The sequence below is a fragment of the Balearica regulorum genome, chromosome 17 (genome assembly GCF_011004875.1).
Source record: "Balearica regulorum gibbericeps isolate bBalReg1 chromosome 17, bBalReg1.pri, whole genome shotgun sequence".
Taxonomy (NCBI): Eukaryota; Metazoa; Chordata; class Aves; order Gruiformes; family Gruidae; genus Balearica; species Balearica regulorum.
Genome location: NC_046200.1, coordinates 7,336,940 through 7,362,557, shown reverse-complemented (window position 1 = coordinate 7,362,557; position 25,618 = coordinate 7,336,940). Strand labels below are relative to the sequence as shown.

At 42.7% G+C, this 25,618-nt stretch overlaps 1 protein-coding gene across 2 annotated transcripts in view; it reads left to right on the top strand.

The window, feature by feature from the left end:
* The window catches only part of GALNT9 (polypeptide N-acetylgalactosaminyltransferase 9), a 366,104-nt gene extending 340,779 nt beyond the window's left edge, over positions 1-25,325 (top strand). For both annotated transcript variants that reach the window (XR_012838190.1, XR_012838189.1), the window contains 3 exons: positions 20,313-20,431; positions 23,738-23,866; positions 24,988-25,325. The gene's annotated coding sequence lies outside the window, so the exon portion shown is untranslated. The remainder of the gene's footprint in view (positions 1-20,312; positions 20,432-23,737; positions 23,867-24,987) is intronic.
* Positions 25,326-25,618: the final 293 nt, after the last annotated feature.

Below are 25,618 nucleotides of genomic sequence, written 5' to 3'. Positions count from 1 at the left end.
GGACTAAAAATACTGAGAGGATTTTTAAGGTTTGCAGAAGTTTCTAGTGTGTTTTGTGTCTGGTTTCCATGGAAAAGGAGAGGATTTCCATGGAGCTGGAGTCCATGAGTTCAGGAAAGGTGAGAATTTGTACCTGGGTAAAGATTGACTTTCCAGTACAGTCAGATAGAAAAAATACCAGAAACCCTCGTAAAGGGAATAGTCTTGCATTGGTCTCAGAAGAAAAACATCCATATTTGTTGCTTTCTCTACAAGAAGCCTCAGAATTGTTGAATTGCTCACTGCTGTCCCTCAGTCGGAGCTCCCATGCCAAGCCAGTTAGCGTCACAGCACCCATCCTTCTTCAGTGCCCCACAAAGCACCAGCTTCCTTCCAGCTCTTGGGATCGTTCTCAGTTAAATAAAAATGATAGGAATGGTTCTCGCAAGTGTGAAGATGCTTTACATAGGGAATGATGCCAAGTGACGTAGCTGGATGCGCACAGCTTTGCTTATTGGGCGCGTTTGCAGGAATTCAGCCGCCGTCTGCAAAATGGAGGCTCTGGGCTTTGCTCGGCAGAGACACCGGGCCACACACTCAGCGAGGAGCAAAGCTGTGGGCAGGCGAGAGAGGAGCTTTTTTCAAATTCCTTCCCCTTCTACGTGATAGGAGCAGAATTTGTCTTCACAGTCTGGGCAGAGAGAAAAGGGAGAGACTCTTCTCTCTGCACTTTCCTCTGAAGTGGCTGCTGCTGACAGAGGTGCGGGACTGGGGAACGCGCGTCGGCAGTTCCTGCACCGCGGATCTCTGCCCACACCGCTGTCAGAGCTCCTTCCCCAGGTGCAAGGAAAGAAAACGTTACGCAAGTAGGAAGCCTTTTCGTAGCAGTATTTTGTTGTTTGTCTTCTTCACTTACATCAATATTTCAGTGAGGAAACAACAAAGTGTTTCCTTCCACCAAGATACCCCAAATAAAATAGGGGAAGTAATGCTTTTATTACCAAAGTATTCCCATTTATTCCTAAATCATATTCACGATAACTGTTGCATCCATTTTCTGCATCTCTGTCTGTGTGAAAGAAACTTGAGGAGAAATTATCTTGATAATGTCTTTCTAATCTTCCTTGTTTACAGCACACTTTTTGTTCAAAGTCATTATGACAGTCGTGGAAGAATCTGAGTATGATGCAGTTATTGAATTTTAAATGAAAACTAAATTGGCTGTGGTAGAGGGGAAAAATATTTCATAACACAGTAATTTTTCCTCAGGGTACGGTTGCTACATTTTATTAGAAATAAGCAATTTTCACTGTGTCTCCAAAATGTATTGAGCAGATAAACGTGAGGTATTAATCTGAGGAAAAAAGCCTTTTACTATTTAACACCAAATGGTGGTTTAAAGTTTGCATGTTTTCTGTATTTTTCTTGTGTGCTGGAGAAGCTATTTACCCATTTTACTGAAGTAAAACATATTTCAGCTTTCTGCATTGGTCAAAAGCTTCCCGTGGTGTCAGATGGGATTTAATTGACCCATTTGGAGTTGTTTTCCTGCTTGATTTGTGCATTTGGGAAGCGAGGAGCATTATCTATATGTGAAAGGTATTAAGGTGCCCGTGCAGCTGCTGAATGAAACCATTTCCTGAATGGGCTTTGCTCGGCTCCCGTAGCGATCCCCGGGCATCTCCCACCTCTCTGTCCCCCCCCCGACATAGGGAAGAACACCCCGAGGTTGTCTGCTGGTGGTTCCGCTAGCAAGGCAAAGGGAAGGCACTTGAGAAGACAAATATTGGGATAAAAGAAATGCACCTTCATCCCAGTGTTGCAGTCAGTTGGCAGGTATTAACTTTGCGGAGCAGCTCTGTCAGCTGGCAGATCTCCGCAGGGAATAGCACTGCCGGGAGGGAGCTCGGAGCAGCCCCCTGAGCCCTGGCCGTGCGGGCACCTCCCTGGCAGGGCTCCCCAGGACAGGTTTCTGCAGCTGCCCAAGCTGCTCCAGCAGCATCATTCGGCCGTTCCTTTCTAGGCGACCTGCGCTGCTGCCCTGGTTTCATTGTTATTAGATTTGCTTCATTCCTTCTGCAGCTCTCGAGATCTAGTTAGGCTGCAAACAAGAGCAATATTCAAATCAGCGTTTAGTGAATTGTCATTGACCAGTATTAGTTCTTGTTCAGCTCCAGCTATAGTTTGTGTCAAACTGGAAGTAGATAGGAATTAATTGTAGCAGAGGAAGAGGTGTATTTTATGTATTTGCAAAGTATACAAATTAGCATGGGAGATGCACGCTTACGTGGTTAGTGGAGTCTGTGGCGTCATGATTTCATTCAGCTTGGCTCAGAGCTGCAGCTGTTGCCAGCCCGTAACATTGACGTGGTTCTCATCCTCTGCATACGTCTGCCTTTCGGCTACGACTCTGCTACAGAGTCGTCAAACGCTGTGCAGCCCCTGTCATGTTAACGAGCGTGTAGGTGTTCTCTGATAGCTCTTATCCACCAAAATACGGATGGGGAACACAGCCGCGATAAGCACTTATGTTCCTGAGCAGCCCCACGTAGCTACGTCTTCCTGCTCCCAACCAGGGCGTGTTTGTACGTGCCCCTCTTGATGGCCTCCGTTGGCTTTGTTGCTGGTGGCACATCGGTGTCCCCTGCTTGTGTCTCCTCTTTGTTCCCCGGCTGTAGATCACGTCGCGAATCTGAATGCAGGGAGCGTGCAGAGCAGGGTAAATGTAGGAAGCAGGCGTGAAGAGGTTAAAGCTGAGCAGAACCTGCAGGCTTTTAACGGGGTGCAATTATGGAGACATCATGGTTTGCCCGGCCTCAGGTGGCTTTGCGCTTTCGGAAGTAAGACCTGCTTAGGCACTGAGTGTAACATGAGTGTTAGAGGTGTGTTCAGAAGAGCATGGATATGGCATTTTGTTACGCCCTCACAGACTGGTGCCATTTTCAAAAAATCTGTTTTGGGGCTGGATTTTTCACACTTTTGCCAGGATGCTAAAATAGAAATTCAGGGAAGGTTTACAAGCCAGCTCCCAGCAAACCTCACACTAAGTAAGCTAATTCAATTTATTACTACTTACGGATGCTGGGATGAGAGACCATTTAGAACTGAATATGTTAATGTAAGTCTCTCTCCAGATTAATCACAAGCAGTTATATTTTTATGAGTTAGCAGTGTTGTTTATGTCTAACATTTACAGAAGATTACTAGTAGATTTGCAATAAAAGCTTTTCAGCTAAAACTAAGATTATAACAATTTTAGAGATAATTGGACAACCGTTGAATTCAAAAGCTGATAAATATAGGGAAGTTTTCAAAACTATGTATTGCGTGCTGACATAATGGCAGGTTAGACTTCCAGATGCATCGCTATATGATGAATGTATAGCTTGCTAAAAATAATGTTGATGTTCATCAGTTGAAATATGTCCCAGCATGTAAGAAAATGAAAGGGGTCTCCCTCCATTTCAAATTAAATCAGTTGTTAAAAGTATTTTCTAATTAACATCTCTTCAATTTAGAGTGAATGGCAAAATCCCTCATAGTATGTTTTTCCCTCTTCTCTTTTTTCTCTTTGTAAGTATATCAGCACATTGCCATCAGTTGCTTTGCTTCCCATGCAGTCCGCATGGGCTTCACAAACTGAAATAGGACAGAGACGTGTATTAAGAAAAATTAAGAAAATGTAATTACAAAAACTTGGAGGAAAACTTATGGTTCGCATGTAATTTCTGAAAATAACTTTTGTTCCTCCTTTCATGCTAACATGTGATAGAGAGGTACCGGTGTCCCTTGGAGGCTCTGGACCCACGACCATAAGTGCTCAGATTATCTCAGCTAAATGAGTGGCTGGGTAGCAGCAAGGCCAAAGTAACGATGAGCTGGATTTACCCAGCCACACAGGATAATTGTCTGCCTTGTAATGAGTCTAGAGATGTGATCTATGAGCTATCTACAAAGGCAGAAAAGAAAGGTAAGCTTACAGTCATCACGCTTAAATAGTTTTACAGCAATCTGCATCAGCCTTGAAAAGAATTTATACTAAATAAGTTGGAAAAGGTCGAAAATCTCTAGTCTAAGGGAAAACTTTATCACCTCTCCCTCCCAAACTAGGATTTTATAGTCTTTGCATTTTGCTGTCAGATTTGCCATAAAAGCTCTTGACTTTTAGTACAGCTGCTGTTTCCATTAACTTCACACAAAAACAAACTCTTCAGAATTTTTCTGCGTGTGTATGGGTGCATCTCTATTCAGCGTTGTGTAAGACTACCCTCCATTTAACGATATTTTAATTAATTGTTTCCTGGTTTTCAGCTTTGTATTGGCTGAAATTGCATTCGATCTTAGTTTTATATTTTGGACAGCCTTGCTGTAAATAGCACTTCAGTGTCTACACAAGAATGTAAATGTTGTTCTAATTTCCAGCATCATTCAAATGCTCACATAACAGTTATCCTTGTAAAAGCAAATTGAATCTGTCACGTCATCTTCTATGGAAGTCTAATTCTTGGTAACAAAAGATATTGCAGCTGACAGATGGAGCCACACACTACATAATGAAGTCTCCAGTGTGTGTCAACTGCAGCCTTTCAGACACAATTAGAGTCTGACCAGTTCACCCATTTAGGTACTTCAAAATAAAAAAAAAAAAAAAAAAAATCCCTTAGGTAGATGCAGAGGTTTCTGTGAAAGATGAACTCCAAAATGCACTAAACAGAAGAAAATAGGATCGTGTTTGTCGCCAGACCTTCCAGTGATAAAATTTGATACAGGTCTTTAAATCCTCACTTTACCTCCTTTTCTTTTGCATTTATTATGTCCTGAGTGTAGCTAAGCATAAACTCTTCTCAGTAGGGAGGCTCATGGAGGCACTGGATGGAAAATGCATTTTCCTTAGAAAACTAGCTTCAGGAACCCCCAGCTGTGCAGGAGATACAATTGTGCTAGGTTTGTAATAGTAGATTGTAAAACTTAGGAAAGACTACAAAACAACAGAAAACGTCAAGAAAAGAAAAAAAAAAGTGCTTAACGGTGCGTGATGCGTCCAGAAGTAAAGGTGAGCCTGACACATGACCTTGTGATCCCGGTCTCGCTATCTGCCGTGCTCGAGGATCTCCATGTTTAGGACTTTTCTTCATAGAATCACAAAGATAAATACAGAAGAGGTTTCAGGTAATCTGTTCCGCTGCTCTCTTGATAAACAGTTACACGTCTCACAGTATCACCTCTGAATACATGAGCTGTTCTGGTCTGTGAGAATACCTGAGCAATACCAGATCTCGGGTTTTTCCTGTTATACCTGTATTTTCCACTTCCAGAGTTGATTCCATTATTTCTAATATACACTGCTTTGTTCAGCCTTCCTTCCTTGCCTAGAACACACACAGCAGTTGCCTGATAGTCATGATAGTGATGCACCAACAGCAGCAAAAGCAGCTTTCAGAGTACAACTGTTTCTTTTGGGTTCCTTTTCACTTTTAAGGTATTCTTTGTTTCATTAAAGAGAAATTCCGTGCTGCTTTTATTACTCTGACTCCTAATGAAGGATAGGCTTATTAATTCAGAAGTTTTAATTAACTCACTTTCAGAGGGACCCACTTGGCATGAAAATATATTCTGCGTCTGACCTTAAGGAGCCACCGGTGATACAGCCTTCCTTGCCGACCACTCGCGTTGGCCGCCTGTATTTTGTTGGCCTTGGCAAGGAGGTCGGGAGGCAGGAGACACCAGGACAGCGTGCACAGGGTAGCACTCCCCAAACGCAAAACTGCAACCACCAAGACAGTCTTTTAGCTTTCTGTAACCACGTCAGCAGACATCTCAGATGCGAACACCCACCCAGAAATGGAACTGGACTGCAGCGAGCATTTGCACACGCACTGCTGGTGCCCATCCTGCAGCAGCGCGCAGGAGGTGAGGTAGCTACGCACACAGCAGCTTCCCTGGTCATGAGGGAGGGTGGTCTAGAAGAAGTCCAAAGTAAATGGAGAAAAACAGGTTGCCAAGAAGCAAGTCAGTCAACTTTTTCTACACAACTAGCTTAAAATGGGATGGGCTGCCTCATGGTTGAGCCTAGAGGGGACCCTATCAAATGGCTAGTTCAGGCTGGAGAGCCGCTTTTAGCAATTTAAATTAGGACTGAGTTTATCTGCCTTTCTTGAGAAAGAAATCTCCAGAAGGCGTATACACTTCTGCAGCAGATCTGCATTCAGAAGAAAGGAAGCTAGGTCCCAGAACTTGGTTTAGCTTTATGGCTTATATCAGGTAGATTGATTTAAAGAAACAAACCTTTCCTTGAAAAAAAAAAATAAAAAATTAATCTGTCTAATTCTGGGAACTGTACTTGATGGTGAATTTGCCCTCTGACCTGCCTCTTTCATGCTGCCCACCCCAGTCTGGCATAGATTTACAAAATTGATTTAAAGACTCAGCTTTCTCATCCCATTTCCATGCTCTTCCCCAAAGTAACCGAGCTACAATGCTTTCCTCAGGCAAAATGCATTATCAAGAATGCCATTACTCAATAAACCACAGGCGGGGTCAGGCAGGAAATATTTTTCCTTCCAGCCATCTAAAGAATAGGAAAAGATGGAGAAAGAGTCTTGATTTTGTCTGCCAAGCTGCTCCCTGCTCACTCCCTTTCTGGCCCGTGCCTCTCGGGTCTGCGCTGCGGTTTGAGCTGTTGAAGTCCTGGCCCTGACGAGGCTGTAGTGTCGGGAAGGTCTGATTCACATCTTGCATGCTGGTGTAAGGCGGGAGAAGCTCCACGGACAGGACCTTGCCACTGCGAATCCAACTAAAAGCCATAATAGCCACGATACATCAGGTAGAAGACCTGGAGAGAGCAAATGTTCTTATCTCAAACACTGAATTTACAGTAATTAACAATTATAAATGCAATTGCAATATTTTATAGGCTGTCCTTCCTACAATTGTGGAGAATGGAAGTTAATGGAAATACACTTGATAATACTTGTTGGCTGAAGGGCTTACATTAGCTGATCTAGTACCTCCAAATGCACACTTAGGTAATAATGTAGTAGATGAATCAAGCAGGAATGAGATTTTTTTTTTTTTTGAGAAATAATAAACGTGTTTCTCACTGGGCTCAGCTGGGATATTACTGCTGTTTATATAGCCAAGTGCTGTGTTGGAGAGATGAAGTGCTGCGTATAAACTTGTTCATTACCAGAAACCTGACAAATACTGAGCTTATATGATGTCAACAATCAGCTGGGGATAATGCATTTCCTCTCCTTCTAGTAGGTTTTTCCTTACATATAATCATAAGCAATACTAAAAAATTACAATAGAAAAAAAAAAGCTGTTGGAAGATGTCTGTTCTCTGTGATACGCAGTTATTTTGATTTGAAGTATCAGGGGTGGAGAGGATGAAAATAATTTGTTTGGGGATTATCTACACACAGAAAGAAACTTCATAATCACTCGAGTGAGGAGCTGCTGCATTTGTTTGCTACCCTCTTGCCTAGCGATCGTTGCTCGGTTCAGTACAATTATTGTTTCCAGGGGTGGGGAGCGAAGGAGAGTTCATTAAAGCTCCTCTACTACCCTGTTGCAAAAGTGTTAGCAGCCACTTAGCAGGGCTTGCACGCTCAAGGAAGTGTGTTAGTCAGATCTACAATATTCACTGATGAATTAATGTGGTGTGTTGTGGTTTTTTTTTCTTTACAGGAACACAAACATGTTAACACAAACAGGAAGGTGTAAGGTACAGACTAGCTCAGTCCTCAGAAAAGGCCTGGTGCATCTTCGACACAACACAGCACTTAATAGCATGTGTATAATTATCTTTTATAAAGATTTTATAAGAATGGTCTGAATAATATTAATGGTGTGTGAACATAGGTGGCAAGATGAGATTTATGTTTCAGGCAATTACATTTTACAAGCTGAAGTAGAGAATAGAGGTAATTAACAAGAATAATGAAAGCACTACCTTGCCATAAATCACTGTTAAAAAAGAGTAAATAATAGAAGACAAAGGGATTATGAGTCAAGTTCAGTCATTATTCATCAATTTTAGAGCAGGAGGGTGGGTTTAATTAGTGAAATGGCATAGTACTTGTTTGGTGCTTTTCAAATAATCTTGATGCTCTTCTATCGGGGGAACAAACATCTGATTGAATGCAAATGACAGTGATTGCCTTTGCCACATTTCTAATCAGTGCAGGAAATTTCATTTCATCTTCCTTTTAATGAAGCAAAGGGAGCGATTAGTAAGCATGCTGGACTGGGGAATTCAGCAGACCTGATTGTAGATGAGGGTAACGGTCTCCCTAATCTGTGAAGGAAAAAAAAGCACCCACTTTTCCAGTACTTTCAGTTTTCTGTGAATTGTTTAGTTCCAGTTTTTAATCTGCAATGCTTTGTGGATCAGAAAGCAAATCAGCCTCCACTGGGAAGACCCTTATCTATTAATTATTTTTTCCTCCTCTTATCCTAGGAGAAGATATTTCTCATGCTGAGCCGCAGGAAGTTGACGCTGAATTGCAGTAACAGCAGATGTTACTAGGACGCTATCAAGAGGCTGAGGCGAATGGGCTCTCTGTGACCAGCTCTGGGAGAACCCCAGCATCTTCTCCATGGCTTTTCTTTGCACGTCTTGAGGCAGCAGCTCATCTTCATCTGAGTTTACCCTTCCTCCTCATTCTGTTTAATCTTGCGAGAGGAGTAGCTGTATCTCTGCCCTGCAACTGACTTTTGCAGAGCAGAAACGTTCGACCAATGCATGAGATTGCAGCGGAGACACGTGCTTAAACACGCCTCTAGTCTGCTCTGCAAGGGCTTGAATTCACCACTGTCTGTGTGTGAATCACCCAGTTCAGTCCTGACAGCGGTGAATTGTCCAGGATCCTCAAAGGCTGTCAAAACCTAGCACTGGCTCTGTGCTATGTGTTCCTGGCTCTCAGAGATCGTGTTGGTTTTTCTTCTTTATGTATGGGATTCATCCTCAGTGCCTGCAGGAGGGAGGTATAAGGTTCTTCCTTTGCCTGTTGTTTGCAGCTTACATTTGCACACAATGCCCTTTGGACAGGTCGATGTTAATTTGCTATTCGAAGCCACTGTTGTATGAAAATCTTGCAACTCATCCGCTGCTGTGAGCCCTGGCCACATGCCGATAAGCACGGTGTGACTGCGCAGAAAGCAGAGCATGGCAGCCCAAGAGCGGGCTCACCATTAACACAGGCACGACAGTACGAAGTGAGGGGCTCAGCCAGCCCGACCAGGGGTAGGTCTTTCCCAAACTAGGACATGCCACTGACTTCTAAGATCGTGTCTCCCCTGATGGAAAACAAAATTGTAAGAGATGATGTTGGTTATCCCCCAGCACGTTCTCCTTCACCTCCAGTGTTAGAAGAGAGACAAGGCACCGTTTCCCTCTGAACCTTTATGTTATAGGTTGTGGTAAAAAAAAAAGAAATAACGTGGCAGATGGTTGCTCAGCCGAGAGAGGATGGAGATGACTGTGCCTGTCCGATTGTCACCTGAGTCAAAAATTAACTGTGCATTTGGGGACTAAGCCCCCCCTCTCCCAGAAATGTGAAGCTTGGTAGAGAGATCCCAGGAGAAGCTACATGCCACAGCATAAACATGGATTTTCCCATGCATAAACAAAATATTTAGCAAAGTTTCTAAACATCTTGTCTTAATATTTTAGCTGCTACGAGGGCTGTTTCTTTGGAAATTGCTCTGTATTCTAGTTACTCCTCTCAGGGCTGAGCGAATATGGACTGAAATGACTGACTGGAGCGAGGGCTTTTTCATCCTGATCAGTGTGGGCTGTGATTTTGACTGACTTTACAGACCAAGGGATAAGATAGTTACTACTTATAGACACATCTGATCTCGCATTGCCAAGAAGACATGCTGCCATTCCGATAAGGAAAAGTAGTGCCAAATTATTTCTCCATTCACAGAACACAAATCTGGTTTTGTAAGCAGTTTGCCAGACTGTGATATAAATCAATGTAGTCTCTTTACTAATCCGTAGTTGAGGGCTATGTAATTTACACTTGGTATCTGTGTAGTCTGGTCTGAGGTGAGTGGTGGGCTTTGCGCTTCTGAAGATTTGCTACAAGGCATCATGAGAGATTGGGTAAAAAATCCTAAACATATGCAACAGTTTTTGTAGAGCATTAAGGAATCATTTGACTGAAAAGTAATGAGAAATGGACTATTAACTATTATTAATTATTGCATATGCAAAGCTTGTGAGCTAAGTTTAATTAAATTCAATAAAGACACGTGCAATAAAAATGAACAATCAGCAGCAGTGAAGGATTCTGATCTGAATCTGTGAAAACTTTCTTCATGCTATAGCATAGGGAGAAATAAAAAGACTGCGTAATCTCAACTCTGATATAGACAGAAAGGGAAAGCTCTATGTCGCCCATATTGCAAGCAGGTAAATTCGGTTTACCCGTGTTTGTCCTTGATTACACACTGCTTTCTCCTCTGCCTATAGACCTCAGCATAAATGGCTATCCTCTGGATACTAACAAAATGCTTTGTGTCACACAGGGCACGCCTACTAAATACAAGATGTTGCAATGCAAGTCTAATGAATACTTATGGAGATTTGCTAATCTGTACAAAAAGTCATTAGCAGCTAGCTGGTATTGCAGCATGCTCCACTGTGCAGGCCACAGGGCGAGTGATAAAGGAGGGATGGAGAGCTGAGCTGACCAAAAAGGAGCTCAGTCACATTCTCTTGTGCTGTATCATCATCTCTGGCAGTGCTGGCATGAGAGTAACGGTGCAGATCCAGTGTGAAAAGGCTCAATATTTCCTTGCGCGCTCAGTCTGCGAAAAATCTCGGTGGTTCAGAAGCTGCATTGGCTGATCAGAATCACGTTGTAGCCCTTCAGGTTACAGCCCTTCTCAGGCCTCGAGAAATTGAACTTTCCAAACCTTTCTAGATCTAACTGAATCAGAAACTGAGCCTGAAAAAATATTTTGTGATGGTAGAGTTAAAACAACCAACCAACAACAAAAAAAACACCCAACAACAAAAACAAACCAAACAAGAGAAGATCAATTAATCCCATCACTACAGAAACCCTCCACATCCCATAACTCTTCATGGCTGAAAACCCAGATGCAACTAGGCATCCTCCACATCCTAAACTGTCATGCAGTGCCACTTTCAAAAAGGAAAATATAGAAGGCTAGCTGTGCTTCCTAGAGTCTTGTCTTGGACAAAGATTTTTGTGAGCTCAGTTTTTCTTGCAAAGCACCGAGTGCAGCTCTGCTGGCCCTGCAGGTAGCATCTGTCCTGCAACTTGTATAAGCTGACATAAACTTGGTGCAAACCCTGACTGCTTCAGATGCGCACTGCCAGCGTGATGATACAGTGTCATAGCTCAGTAAACCAAACCAGCTTCTTTTGGGGTCCTGCCTGCTCTAGTGCATCCCTAGAGCTGATCGGAAACTGGCCAAGAGAAACAGTTCCTCTGGCAAAATTCTGACTGGTCGAAAGCAAAGCACGTTGTGAAAATGGCTGAGTTTTGAAGAAGCAGGGTGATAACTTCCAATTCTGAGCATCTTGGAAAGTAACACTACATTATTTTCTTTGTTTTTAATACTTACGCAGTATGTATGTGTATATATTGCACAATGTACAAAAGACTTGTCCAGTTTCAATGACAGATTTTTTTCTTGATTGAAACACAATGTTTCAGTTGTCTGAAAATAAATTTCAAGTATTTTAACTTGTGGCAAATACATTTCTTTAAAAATCCTAGAGCAGACAAAGATGAAAAAGTATCCGTTTCATGTAAAATAGACAATCTGACTCCAGCTCAGCTTTACAGACAGCACTGCCCGTGTATTTGTAATATCAGAAGATATCTTCCTATGAAACCCGGTCTAGTGGAGGGTGTCCCTGCCCATGGCAGGGGATTGGAACAAGATGAGCTTTAAGGTGCCTTCCAACCCAAACCAGGCTGGGCTTCTATGAACAGTACTCATGCAAAACTGATGCATTCCATCTCTGAAGATCTGAATCTCTGGATACAGGTGCATTGACTACTTTGGTTTTCACACCTAATGGATAAATACATAATAAGGTTTTTCCTGGAATTCCTTGGACTTTTCGGTTCTTTGGGGGCACATTCTTGTTCCTGATGTTCACTTCCCTGCCTTTGTCTGTATCTAGACTTGGTGAGTAAAGCAGAGCTACCTTTTAAGGATGCCATTGAAAATCAGGGGAGGGGAAAAAATCTCTTCAGAGACTAGTTGTGGGCATGTGGAGGGAGGGGGATTTTTAACGGGATTTAATGGAGCTGGGTTATTTAAGACTGGTGCAAAGATCCTTTGTATTGACAATTCACTGTATGAGCCATAAACTCTTCACTCTGTGCATGTAAAAGATGAAAGGACCAATTATTTATTGAGGCATTAAACACCCAGGGGACTAAGATGCCTGCCTGGCAATAGTAAACATATTGACTGAAACCTATTTGAATTTCAAATTGCCAAATGTCCCAATTTTTGAAAAGCTTCCTATGATAACCAAGGTCTGGAAAGTCAATTGATACTTAATTCTCCTGGATATCTCATGGGGGAAAAGTACATGAATCTGGACAGATTCAATTATTTAATTTTAATGAAAAAATAGATGGCTGCTTTATAATTTCCTTATAGAACGGTAGATGGGAATTCAGCTCCTTTTTCTAAGATGTTATCCTAGGATAAATGACAATAGAGGTCTGCCAAACACAGGTTTGCCAAGAGGTTTATGTCCAAGGATTTTCTGCTTTCTCTTGTCCCTAGATCTTTTTTCCTCCATCTGGGACCAGGTCTTTCTGACATGCCAGTCAAGTCCAGACTAGCGTTTTCCCTCTGGCCACAGACAGTGCCGATGGTATTTATAAAGCGTTCCACAGGGGACCTGTTATGGGGTGCTGTACATCCACACGTTGCAGAAGGATGTGTTTACTGTCTCTTCTATTAGAAAAACTCTCGCAGAGCAAATCAGCTACAGGTCAGTGCTGCTGCTATCAGCATCATGCCGGTAAGATATCTGTGACTGCCACGAGGACAAAGTGAGTTCTGAGAACAATTGGGGGAAAAAAACCTCTGCAGCCGGGCCAGTATCCTCTCTCTGACCATCTTCTTGGAGTGTTTGAAATCCACCCCCACCATCAGATGCTCAGATGCTCTGGGGCAAGCCAGGGACTTACCATGGTCTCAGGGCCCGTCAGCTGTTTCCCGTGTTTCCCTGACAGGCACTATTCTTGCCACATTCATTAGTAGAAGAGTTCATTGTGATTAATGCTTTTACTCTGAATACCAATGGAATTAATTATTTCCCCTATGTTGGACAGCATTGCCCGAAATGTCGACTCCACAAAAAGCCATGAAAACAATTAGAGCAGTCTAATCATGGGTATTTATTATTCAATTCCTTTTCCTTTTGTTTTTACTGTAATGTCATGTACAGAGCAAAGGTACACAGCAGCAGCAGGGTTTTTATCAAAACCTCAGAGGAGTTTATCCTCCCCTTTTTATGCTCTGCACACATAGAGTGAGCATCCATAATCGTAACAGTTGGCTGCGTGTGTACCGTCGGGCAGAAGAGACACCTGCTATTGTACAGCTGTCCTTGACCTTGGCATAAGGCTTGTATCAGATACAGTCAACAAGAACACCACTTAGGGCTTCTGTCTGAGTAAACCTGGTATTTGTTGTTGCTTTTGTTCTAATAGATCCTCATTAAAGGAGGACGAGTTGCTGCATATCAGCTGCATTCAGCTGATAGTGAAAGAGATTTCATATCTCCACCTTTGTCTCGGGTGGTTTCTGTTGGGATTCCCGTCATGCAGGCATTCTTCTGTATTCCATTTTCTCTCTGTCTTGGTGTACAGTCATAAATGAAGGCAAGCATTTATCACCACAGCAGCTTTAAATATCAAATGCTTGATGAATTTACTCTCAGCTGGCCGGAAGCAATACTGTGATTGCAGCATTTTATAATCATCAAGACTTGTTTCTCTAAGCTGAATTAATTTGCATGAGCAATGCTTTATTAGCAAAGTTGCTGGTAACTAGCATGTACAAGCAAATTGTGAGAGAAGACTTATGCTGTCTGTGCTTTCCTTGAGGAAACTCAACTTTGTGTGATGTTTTAAATGGATGGGTGAAGAATTGTATCTGAGTGCAAAGGTTTAAAATGGGTGTAAGCAATCCAACCCCATTTGGGACAGATCCTGCAGAGCCATCTCCTCTGGCGATACAGGGCATTCCCATGTTTCTGTCAACATTTATCTCCAGCTGTGGTCTTGCAGTACAGTAAATCCAGCACTAGGGTTTGTAATGCCAAGTCAAAAATACAAAGAGAAACATTTTTCTTGTATAAACTCAACCCATCATTCCAGTGTCCTCAAGAATTCTTGATGAATTAATTGTGTGCCAGCAGATCAGGTATCGCCTGTCATCCTTTATGCAGCCAGAATAAAGCTGATCGACACTCTATGTCAGGCATGCTGGCTAAACCAGCAGGAGTAAACTCCATGCTTACCTTTCTCTAAACTTGGTATTTACACCTGAGTGGACTGGTAGGGTACAGGTCTGGAAGGATATTTGGGTCAGCATTTGTTCTGACTCCCTTGGATGATTTCTTCATAAGATGGTAGAAGGTTTCTTTATCATGGCTGCAGATGGACTTTTGTGTCTGTGGCAGGAGCTTCAGCAATTCCTTTCTGTAAAGGTTCTTAACTGCTTCCGACAATTATTTTAAGTGGAAGGCAGTGTTTACACTTCCCAGCCTCATTGAGGTTTCTTCAGCTCATAGTGGTATTTATTGCTGTATTAATTGCTCATGTACAAAAGCTTGTGGTGGTGTTCAAAATGCTAATAACAGATCCTAATGACTGTGCACCTCCCTCCTCTTCTCCAGTCTGTGCCTTATTGATGTTTTCATTAAACTGTCCAAACAGCGAGGCTGGATGCACATACCAAAATGTTTCCTTTTCATCGGAGAAAAAGACAGACCCTCAAAGAAATTGGTGGTTGGAGGATGCCAGACAACTAGCTCTGAAGGATGAACAAAAGCACTCTGAATAATCATGTAAGAACTGACAGTCAGGAGGGATGGCAGAGGGAGAGGCTCTGCCTCCGCAGAGCTCACAGAGAGGCAGGTGGCGGTAGGATCTTAAAAGGCAATTTTTGCATTTTTTAAAAACTTGTCTGAAAATGGGTCCTGATCTCGTAGGGATGGTAGGAGACATTCATCTGGCAACAGAGCATACTGTGTTTGGGGAAAAATGCATATGGCAAAATCTGGGTTTTTTTAGATGTGTGTATAATTGTAAAGGACTGCAACACACACAGAAACTAATTTACTGATACTGAAGTACATTCCTTAGGAGAGTTCTTTCATTGCCTCAGGAGGGAGGGAGATGCTGGACAGCACAACTGACTACTAGAATTTCCAGGAAATTCTTCCTGAAGTGTTTTGAGAGGAAGGTAATGAGGAAATCCTCTGGGCAAACCTTGGGTAACAGCTTTGGGTGCATCCTTGAAAGATAACGAGATGACCTGTTAGCTCGAAGGCTCTTGTATCCTTTCTAAAATGATCTACAAGTCCCGTTTTGCCACATCCACTTCTGTGGGGATCTTAAATAATTCTGAAAAGGGAAAAAAGCTCTGGGAGAGGGAAAGGGGGTTGAGGGACCAGAAGCTTTTGTGGCAGGGTAGAGTCATGCAGAAAGCCGTTTAGCACGTGCATCCGAGACAGGTGAGATTTCCCACAGCCAGGAACAGCAACCGCTGAGTCGCCTTAACTCCAATACCTGATACTTGGCTTTCTGAGACCCCCTGCTGCTGCTTCTTGAGGTGGGGGGAAACCACAAGAGGCTGGCCAGACCCTGATGCGGTCACGGCTGATCCTACAAGGACTTTCAGTGCGTGCATGGTTGCAAGCGGCAGAATTTTGTGGTTCCCCATGGAGAGAGCTGATGGCTCAAGGCCTGAGCCAGGCAGTCAAGGTATCTAGTGGAGAATGGAGATTTAAAGGTGTAGTTGGACTCAGAAGTACAATCAACCTCGTTATCTATAACAATGGGGAGAGCTTATGCCAATCATAGGTCTGCTGACAATAGAGCAAAACCATTTTATTTCATCAGAGGATCGGAGGTGGAATTGAATACCACTGAGAACAAAGCCAAGCCTTTCAGTGAGGCCTAGAGAACTGGCTGCAGCTTCTAAAAGTCCAAGGTTGTTAAAGCCTCAAATTGCAAACATAAAGTAAAGCTATTTTAGGTCAATTTTAGTGGTTCCTAAAATGGATTAATTATATTTTTTTCTTTTGCTAGGTCTATGCATTTTGAGTTCTCTTGCCAAGGGAAATTAGCTGTATCAGGTGAAAAATAATGCTATTGAAAGGTGAAAAATAGTGCTATTGAACCCCGAATTACTTCTAAAGTATTCAGAATAGAGGGACAATGTGGTGGACGTGAAAGTTTTTATTGGAATTCACTTGGAACAACCTGCGTAACTTGCAATGCCTCCATCCAAAACTTGTATTATTCTCACAGCTTTATCCCATACCTATCTTCTCTTTCTCCTTCTAGGTATGTGTAAACATTTCTCTATATATTTGTATACACATTAATTTGTCCTTGGTTAATGCTGCCTTTTAACAAATAGCATAGTTCCTTCATCTCCCAAACTGAGAACTCCACCATCCCAGTTTTACTCCCTCTTGGAGCTCTGGGGAAGGTATATGTAAAAGGTGCAATAACTCTTTGTTCTTTGTGCTTTTCTTCTTACCTTATGAATTTTGTCAGATATTAGCTCCTTTATTGAATTCATAAATTACGTTCAACTTTCATTTGCTTGTTCATCACATCACCCTCTATTTTGTTACTCCTTTGAGAAGAATCCATCATTAATTTGAATTTATGAACGATTAGTTCATAATGCTAACTGGATGCTCTAGTTGTTCACGAATTTAACTGTTTTCTGCAGTTTGGTCTTGAGTTAGTGATCAGAACTTGCTTCATTTTTCCAGGGAGAATATCTGGAGATGCTTCTTTTGCAGCTCATCTGAGATCCATGTTACAAAGCCACCTCACTGGCTGCACAGGACTCCACCACCTGATGGATGAGCATGAGTAATAACTTGTCATTTTGTAGAGATTTTCATCAGAGACATTTCAAAGCCCCTCACAATGGAACTATCATTATCTCTATATGCCAAAAGAGAAATCAAGGCACAAAGCTATTCAGGAGATGAGAAAAAGCATCCAAGTCTCCCAAGACTTTCCTTCAGTGCTTTGTCAACTATCCTCACTGCTGAACTTAACCTGTGTCTTGCTGTTATTCCACCTTTCTCTCTTCAGTCTAGGAGAGACTCATATCTTCTCGATCAGTGTCATAAAACACATAGCAGACCTAGCACTATAAAATAACAGTGTTTTTTTTTATTTCCTAATATGAGTTTAGGTTAGAACTCTGTAGAAATAATTGATTATGTTTCAATTTATACTCAGAATAATAACTGACATGGTAGTAAATGTGTTCATTGATATCTAATTTGGTGTGGCTAATTTCCTCAATGCCAGCTAAATGCCTGGGTATTTCTTATCGCCTTAATGTATTATCTCAATCTTGTTGCACATTTGTTCAGTGCTTATGTAACTATGACTTAATTACATGGCAACTGAATTTATACCCTGGTATGGAAGGATTGCTCCTCAGACAGTATCTTCACGTAAACAATAGATAATTGCCATGTTCCTGCTTTAATTAATGTAAATTATAAGATTATTTGAATGATCTCGGGTCCAGCCTTGGTAAGGCGCAGATCACTTTTCCAATCACGCTGAGCTCCCACCGTGCCCACTGCAGTCAGTGCTGTCCGTCAGTGCAGGCTTTCATCCAGCTGCACAGAGATTAGGACTTCTGCATATGAAAATACTGTCCCTCAATATGAGGGAATTAGATAGATAGAGATATATAAAAACCCCAATACTAAAATTTTGCTCATTGTGGCAAAAATTGCCTATCCTCATGCCTCAGAGAAGGACGTGCAACACGTTCTTGCACCGTGTGACCTGTTTAAAGCAAGTGGGAGTCAGTATCTATTGACTTCTCTCTGTTATATCAGTCAATACTTTTTCCTTAAAGCAGTTGTTTTCCTCTTCCTGCTGCACAGCTCACGGTCACAGGAAAAAAGGAGTTTTTCTCCCCTCCATCCCCCAACGCTTTCCCCATTAATACAGTCAAGTGAGCGCTGGTTTCCAAACCACGCCTGAGACAAGACAGACAAGCGCAGGAGGGAAACACTGCAGCTTTCTCGGCGCTCTTGCCTGCCAGACAAACAACTCCGACTTGCACATGTTTGTTATCTCCTATCTCCTCCTCTCCCAGTGGGGTGGGCAGGGGGTGCGGACAGCTTTTGCCAGGATTCAGCCTATCGGTGTGTTGATCAGCCTGCGAGCACCAAGAGGGACGGAAAGTGCCGCTGGGCAGCACGATTCCTGAAACGATGGAGGGAATGCGCATGGAATCAGGGATGCTGGGAAAAAACCATGAGTGATCCTTCAAGATACTTAAATAATGTTTCATGACTCAAGTGAAATGCTCTCGTTAGGCCCTCTGGAGGAGAATTTGACATTTTCTGTGCCACCTGCAAGATTAAAAGAAAATGCTGTTGGCTTCTGCATTGTCTCCTGAAAGGCGCAGGGGCTGACAGAAATGTAATTAAATTACCTGCAGCATTCTTCTGTTGTCATAGCAGCCCTTGCAATGAATATAACAATAATTTCATCTACAGCTTAGCTTAATGCAGCTTTGCCTAGAACAGCCAGAAAGCAATTTTCTATCCCATATCTGGCAGAGAGAGAGAGTGTTCAAGAGTTCCCATTTCAGTTTCACCAGCAGTGGTCTAGACCAGGGTAAAATCACGGATTATGCCTTTGCTGCATTCCTCCAACATCAGACAGCACCCATTACCTGTGGGTGATCTCATGTGATTCAGGAGGTCAGATCAGATGATTATATTTTCTTTTAGCCTTAAAAATCCCAGAATCACTGCGTCAACTTATATGCAAGTAATAAAACCACAGTGCAGGTTTTTTTCCCCATCTTGATTGAGTCCACCAAGAAGATCTGGCTGTGCTGTAGACATATGCCCTTCGTTTTGCTGGAGCTATGTTTGGGTTTGGATGTGTGGAGCACAGTAAGGACACAGCAGTTCTGGCACTGATGGAGGGCACAGCAGAGTGGGTAGAATTTGCCTTTTTTTCTTTTTTTTTAACTTGCCAAGTAGTATGTTTCAAACTGAGATGTTATTGATGAACCCAGGTGGCTCCAAGCATCTCATGACTGTCCTTTGGTAAACGTGGAATGAGCTCCCTGGCTCAGTTCAATATCCCGTAGGTAAGTGGTACCTATCGCTGTGCTTGGCAGAGAGGCCCCAGCACACTGTCTCTGCAGAAAGCCTGAAGGATTGAATGATCCTGAACACCTTTAATACCTAAAGGTGGACCATCCGTTAAGTCCAAGAAAGGGTAACAGGCTACTACTAATTTTCATGACTTTTACCCTTCTTTGGATATGGAGGACTTTTTGTCGTTGATTTATCACTGTCAGAAATTTTACCACAACTCACCTCACTTGCTGATACTAAATTTAATCTTATTTTTTGCTGCTATTTATTTACTACTTTCTTCTAGAAATTACTATTATTTACCACCTTTCTCAATTAAACAGCCACACAATTCAGGTATGTAGGAGTAACATTTCAAGACAACAACTAAAAACAAGTCAAGAATAGAAGAATATGATAAATGAGACATACAGCATCTGCAAGAAATTTGTGGCTCCACCTGATACACCTGGGAAATATCTCCTCCTTTTGGCTTCTATCCATTCCATTCCTGTTCAGCAGCTTTAGGGAGCTGAGGTTCATCCTACAATGACTTATTTTTATCTCACGTATTCAGGAATTCACAAGTTGAAGAGTGTTTAAGTACCGTGTGAAAAAAAAAAAAAAAAAAGGCTAACTTGTGCATGGCCAAGATAAGCTGTAAGCTGAGGCTTCCCCGAGCCTGGCGTATGGCGTGTTCCTCCTTCAGGCATGCTCTGCTCAGAGCGGTGGAGCTTTCTCTCTCTGAAGCACTGTGCGTGATGACCTTCCTGGGCTAAACAGTGCTAAAATGAGCTGTTGCAAGTTGCTTACGTGTTGTCATTTCACTTTTCTTCATATGAATAGATCTAATAATATATCCACATGCACGGTACCTTTCCTATGATGGTCTCGAATGCTCTACACAGGTGCATAAATTGTATTTATTCCTATTGTACAGGTGAGGTGAGAGGGATGGCAGTAACAGAAGAGCATAGCTGAGCCTCAAGCAGGGGTGGCAAGCGTTCGGTGTGCCTTTGCCATGCTGGATCGTACCAAGCAGTACTCTCTTGGAGTTTGGTAAGTATCAAACAAATATCAAAGGCAGTTCTTGCATCAGGTTGTATGTCTGGACACGTATGTCCATCCCTTCGGACTGGCCCAGAGGCAGGTGGAGAACAGCGGTATTCCTCGAGCTAGAGAGCAAGGAAGAAATGTTGCTCCCTACCGCTGCTGCGCTCTCACCTCCCACTATAAAAGGGCTAAAGTACCTTTCAGAAAGGCATCAGGAGATGAAGAATCTATCATTTGCCTTGGTGCTGTGTTCCCCTGGTTTCCCCTCATTTCTTCCTTGCTTGAAATCTGGGGAGCACACAGTCACCCTGCACGGGAACTCATGCTCTCTCCTGACAGGGAATTTGCTTAGAGAGGAAGCAGGAGGGATAAACATGAGCTCTCAGCTGTCCCTCGTGCCCAGAATGAATCACTGTTCATATATAAAGTTTTCCTTTTCGGGTTTCAGATATGAGATGGTCGTTGGTCAACTCCAGTTCCCATTTGGGCCAAATATGGTCAATTCAGAGCTGTAAACGACTGCAAGTTGCAGCCAAGTGAACTCGGACCCGTGAGGTTTACAAGGGCTCGCTGCCTGAGAAGCCCTGCAAGGTGCCCGTCTGTCGGTACCCGCAGCACAGCCCTGCGAAACTCAGTCTCTTTTACAGGACAACAAAGCTCCCGAGTCAACAAAACTTTTGCTCCAAGTTTCATTGCAGAGGCTGTAGGGTTGGAAATAACAAAAAGGCATTGGGTGGCTTAGCCATCGTGTCTTGCTAACCTACAAATAGCTGATTTTCCTGTGATTCACACGTTACATTGAAAAGACTCCAACTTCTCCTTTGGAAGATATTACAGCTTTAAATCAATTAATTTTGACTTAAGTAGCATACCCCTGAGAGGCACCAGCAGCAGGGTTGTTCCACAGCTCGCAGAAGCTGCTCTCGGTGGCTTTGGTCTCCCTGGCTGCTGCACTTGTATCCCACGGGGCTGCAACCTGCGATGCCTTTGAGCATCGTTTTTCTGCTGCGTCAGGGATTGTGAGGAAAGGGAAGAGCCAGCCTCCCACATCCCCTTCCGAGTCCCAGGACTCCTTGGCTGTTTGGTTTATAATCTGTTAGGGAGAGTTGGAAATGGAGAGCATGTTTCAGGGTTTAACGAGAGGAGCCCCTGATGAAAATTGAGACCCGAAAAAGGATTGAATGCCACCAGTATTTCTGGTCTGACACAAAAATGGGGTCAGTTGTGAAGGAGTAGATTAAAGACAGACAGAAGTTGAAAGATCCTACAGTAAATATGCTGAAGGTCATGGGACATAACAAGTTAATAAACTCAACTGGATAATTTAATTCAACACAAAGAATGCATCTGTGTGCACTGAATAGTAGGTAAGAATGTGACATGACAAGATGGGAAGGCTTTGTTATCCTCTTGTCTTGCCAGAATTTGCTTCAATTATGCCAAAGAATGTTACTTCATTCTTGCCCTAATAACACTGTAGAGGAAATTAAATTACTCATATATAACAAAAGTGAACTGATTTTGACATCTCTTCTAGGCAAACCTCCTGCTGTATTAGCTCCTAAGCGCATTCTCCCTCACTTAAGGTCTCATGCATATGTATGATTATCACTCATAGTAAATATAAGCACTTTGCAAGAACGCAAATTAACTGCAGGATGTAATGGAGGTTGCCAAGGGCATTTTTTATTGTTGACTGTAACATGAAATCTACAATACGGGTACAATAATGAATGGATCGTGAGGCATGGAGAAATAATCCCATCAAAGGGTGCTCTGACATCAGAAACCACAACAGCAAAGCTGATGTCACTAGAACCTTGAGCTGCTTTTATTGTGCTTTTATTTCATTTCATTTTAAAAGGAGCTTTGGTTTAGCTTGAAATTTTTCTTTATATTTTTATAACTCATTGATTGGTGAAAGGAACAATTAAAGGCTGTAGAGCTAAAAAAGAATTAATTTTATTTTTTAAGGCTGACAGACCTTAGCCTTTGGTTTTAGCTAGATTAATAATGGTAGGTTGTCTCTGATGCGATAGCTCTTTCTTAACGTTTGATTGCTTTTTCATTACATTAGCTAGGTTTTGGAAAGATTTTTATAGTAAATTTAGCCTCCAGAAATAAACCTCACAACCTTGATACTGGGGTTGAACCCTGGAAGGCACAGACTATTGCATCAATGATCTGCTCTCGCAGGCTTTCATCAGGAGGAAGCTTACACATCCCATACAATACAGCATTTAAAACAAGGGTGCTTTATCTTTAAAACCCATTACTTGTCCCAGCCCGTTCCGAATGCAGCTCTCAACCTTTGTTCCTTCAGTAGAACAGCCTCTCATTTGACCTTTTATTTGGCTCCAGCCCACCAGTACCTCCGTGTCTGGAGCCTGCCCGTGCCAAGGACTCTGCCCAGAGGGGTTTCTGCTGCAGCCAGGTTTTTGGGGTTGATGCACATGGCTTTCATCCCCTGTAAACTGATGTCCCGCACAGCAAGAGCTAGTTTGAGATGGATATTTCTGCAATATTTTCTGTAATTTCTATCTTGAGCCGCAGGTTCTTCCTGTGAGGTGGGGATGTAGTTTTAGGGGAGTTGCTGGGCTTTTTTGGTTTAAACTCAGTAAAAGAAGCAAGAAGGGCTATGAGGAGAGCGGGGGCAGGCAGGAAAGAGCCCAGTAATTACTCAGATGTAGCAGAGGGGAGCGGGAAGAGCTCTGCCTGCCTTTCCCTAAGGATCGTGGCACTCACGCTGTCCTAGGGAGCAAGAGACAAGTCCTCTTTAGGCCATGATGGATGTTCCCGTGCACAGGGACACACTGCTGTTGTCAGGCGTGTCATCGCTGTAACGGCACAGGTCAAAGAAAAGCAGGCACCAGATATATTGCAGGCATGGGAGGAGGGGGAGGAGGAAGGGAGTTGAACTTTCATTGAAAATGGCAACGTCCTTTCCATCCATGATCGAGTAGATGAGAAAAATGGGAGAAAAATGGAGACAGATGTCCCTGGGTTAGCCGTAACCTTGCTTTGCTGCACATCGCGCAGGTCAGCTCTCGCGGCGCTGAGCAGTGGCACGCAGAGCGAGGCGTTGAGACGGCAGAGAGTGATCAGCAAGGTGCAGCAGAGCCTGCAAGCGGGTCAGACTGCTGCACCCGGAGCATCGCACATCCGAGGACTAAGTCATTCTGATGCAGCCTTCAAAGAATAATTCCAAACACCAAGCATTATATAAGACATTTACAAAATAAATGAAATATAGAAACTAATAGAAAATGAAATTTCTGCTTATTTTACCCATCATCATTTTTGTTTCAAAAGCAAAATGAGTCTGGCACGCAGACGAGGGGAAGCACAGCGTTTTAATGACACTTACAGCATCCCAGAGGACCGTTCAAAGCAACAAAAAAACTGGTGATGTCCTTAAAGACAGCAGATGGTTTCTTCAAGGTGAATAATTTTATTGTTTATTGCCTGCTCTGTATACTACAGGGAATGACATTTAAGAAACTTTTTCAAAGCACAAAGAAAACATTTAGGAGCCAAATTATCTATACCAGTGACTGTGTCATCATCACCAGAGCCTGGAGTCTGGCTTAGAGGCACCGAACAGATTTGGACCAGTGAACTTTCAGACAACAAGAAGTCAGGTTTGTGGTTCTCCCAACCCTCTTTGCAATGACCTCCAGAATAGGCTCAGAATCTGAGGAAGAAAGGAAAAAGAAGCCAGCACACACACCCCCCCCCCAATCTGAAATTTGTAGCTAAGCGGCAGCAGCGCCGTCAGTGTCACTCGCTGTGCTGCAGCCACAGGGCTGTTTTCAACTCACTTGCATGCAGCTTAGCTGAAGCAGCGTGTTAAAAGGCTAAAAGCACGTTAAATACCAAACATAAGGTATCTTGCAAGGAGGTGGTGGTTTCGCTGTATTTCACGGCTCAGTGGGTTTTGTGACAATGTCTTTGTTAGCGGAGGGGACGGTGGCGGAACTGATTTGCGCGGGCTGCCCTGGCATCTCTTGGGGTGGTTCGGGTGGGATGCTCCTTCCCACAGCGGGGTCCTCCGAGATGTGGCCAGGTGAAGTCCTTCATCTGGGTTTAGATGGAAACGGGCCCTGAGATTCAGGTAGTGATTAAAAAAAAAAAAAAAGAAAAAAGCTGAAGGTTCAGAGGAAATCTTAGAACTGGAATGCTTTTACATGGCATATGAAAATATAGCCTGTGAGAAAAAAGTGTTGTTATAAAAGCAGGTGTTCTTATGAAGCTCTTATTATACGGCTTTTTCATTTTTTCAGGAGAATGAAATACCATTCAAAAGCTTTCCTTTTCCAAGATATTTCCAAGTTTCCAGATCTGGCCAAAAAAACAGTATATAGTGCAATAACACTTGAAAAGTGCCCTTAAATGTCCTGTAAGCTTGTGTTTGAAATTTCATCTGTAGTGAAGAGTTTAATGCATTCACATTTGGCCAAACCTTCCACTTCATTTTCAGGGTTGGTTGCTTTTTTTTTTTTTTTTTTTTTTCATGTTTCCTCTTCATATTCATATTCTCCCTTCAATTCCTGTCCCAACAGATATCTGTCACTTCTCCAGGGAAGTATGAACTCTGAATAGAAAGTCAAGTGTGACCTTTTCCACAGGTAAAAAACTTATTGCTCACTAGTGCAAGCTGGTTTAAGACTGTACCTCCCCAATGCTCGCTCCAAAGCTGTCTGCTCCAATGGCTTTCACTATTTTGTTCTGATTCTGCAGTGGGTTTTCAAGCCTGTAAAGCAGGCACGTGCTTTTGTGGGGAAAAAAACCCCATACTCTGAAAGCAGAAGCAAATATCTTTTTATGTAAGTTTATAACTTTTTGGTTTGGCTTTGGGGTTGGGTTTTTGGGTTGGTTTTTTTTTTTTTTTTTCTTTTTTTTCTTTCAGAGTTACTTCTGGAAGGATGGTGAAAAGGTCACAGCAGAATTACAGGAGAATGGTGTCCACAGATCAGCTGCTTTCAAAACGACTTTTCCAGACAAAAAGATAAAACACGATCAAAGACAACAACTTTTTTTTCTTCTACCTGAAACGCCATGTAAAATTTCAGCCTTTGGAAGGATGGAGGGAGACACAACCTCTTAGACCAGCCTGTCTGCCTGGCTCCAGACTCCTCGCCTAGGTGGTCGGCGCAATGCACCTCAGGAGAGTCAGTGTATTATTTGCTACAT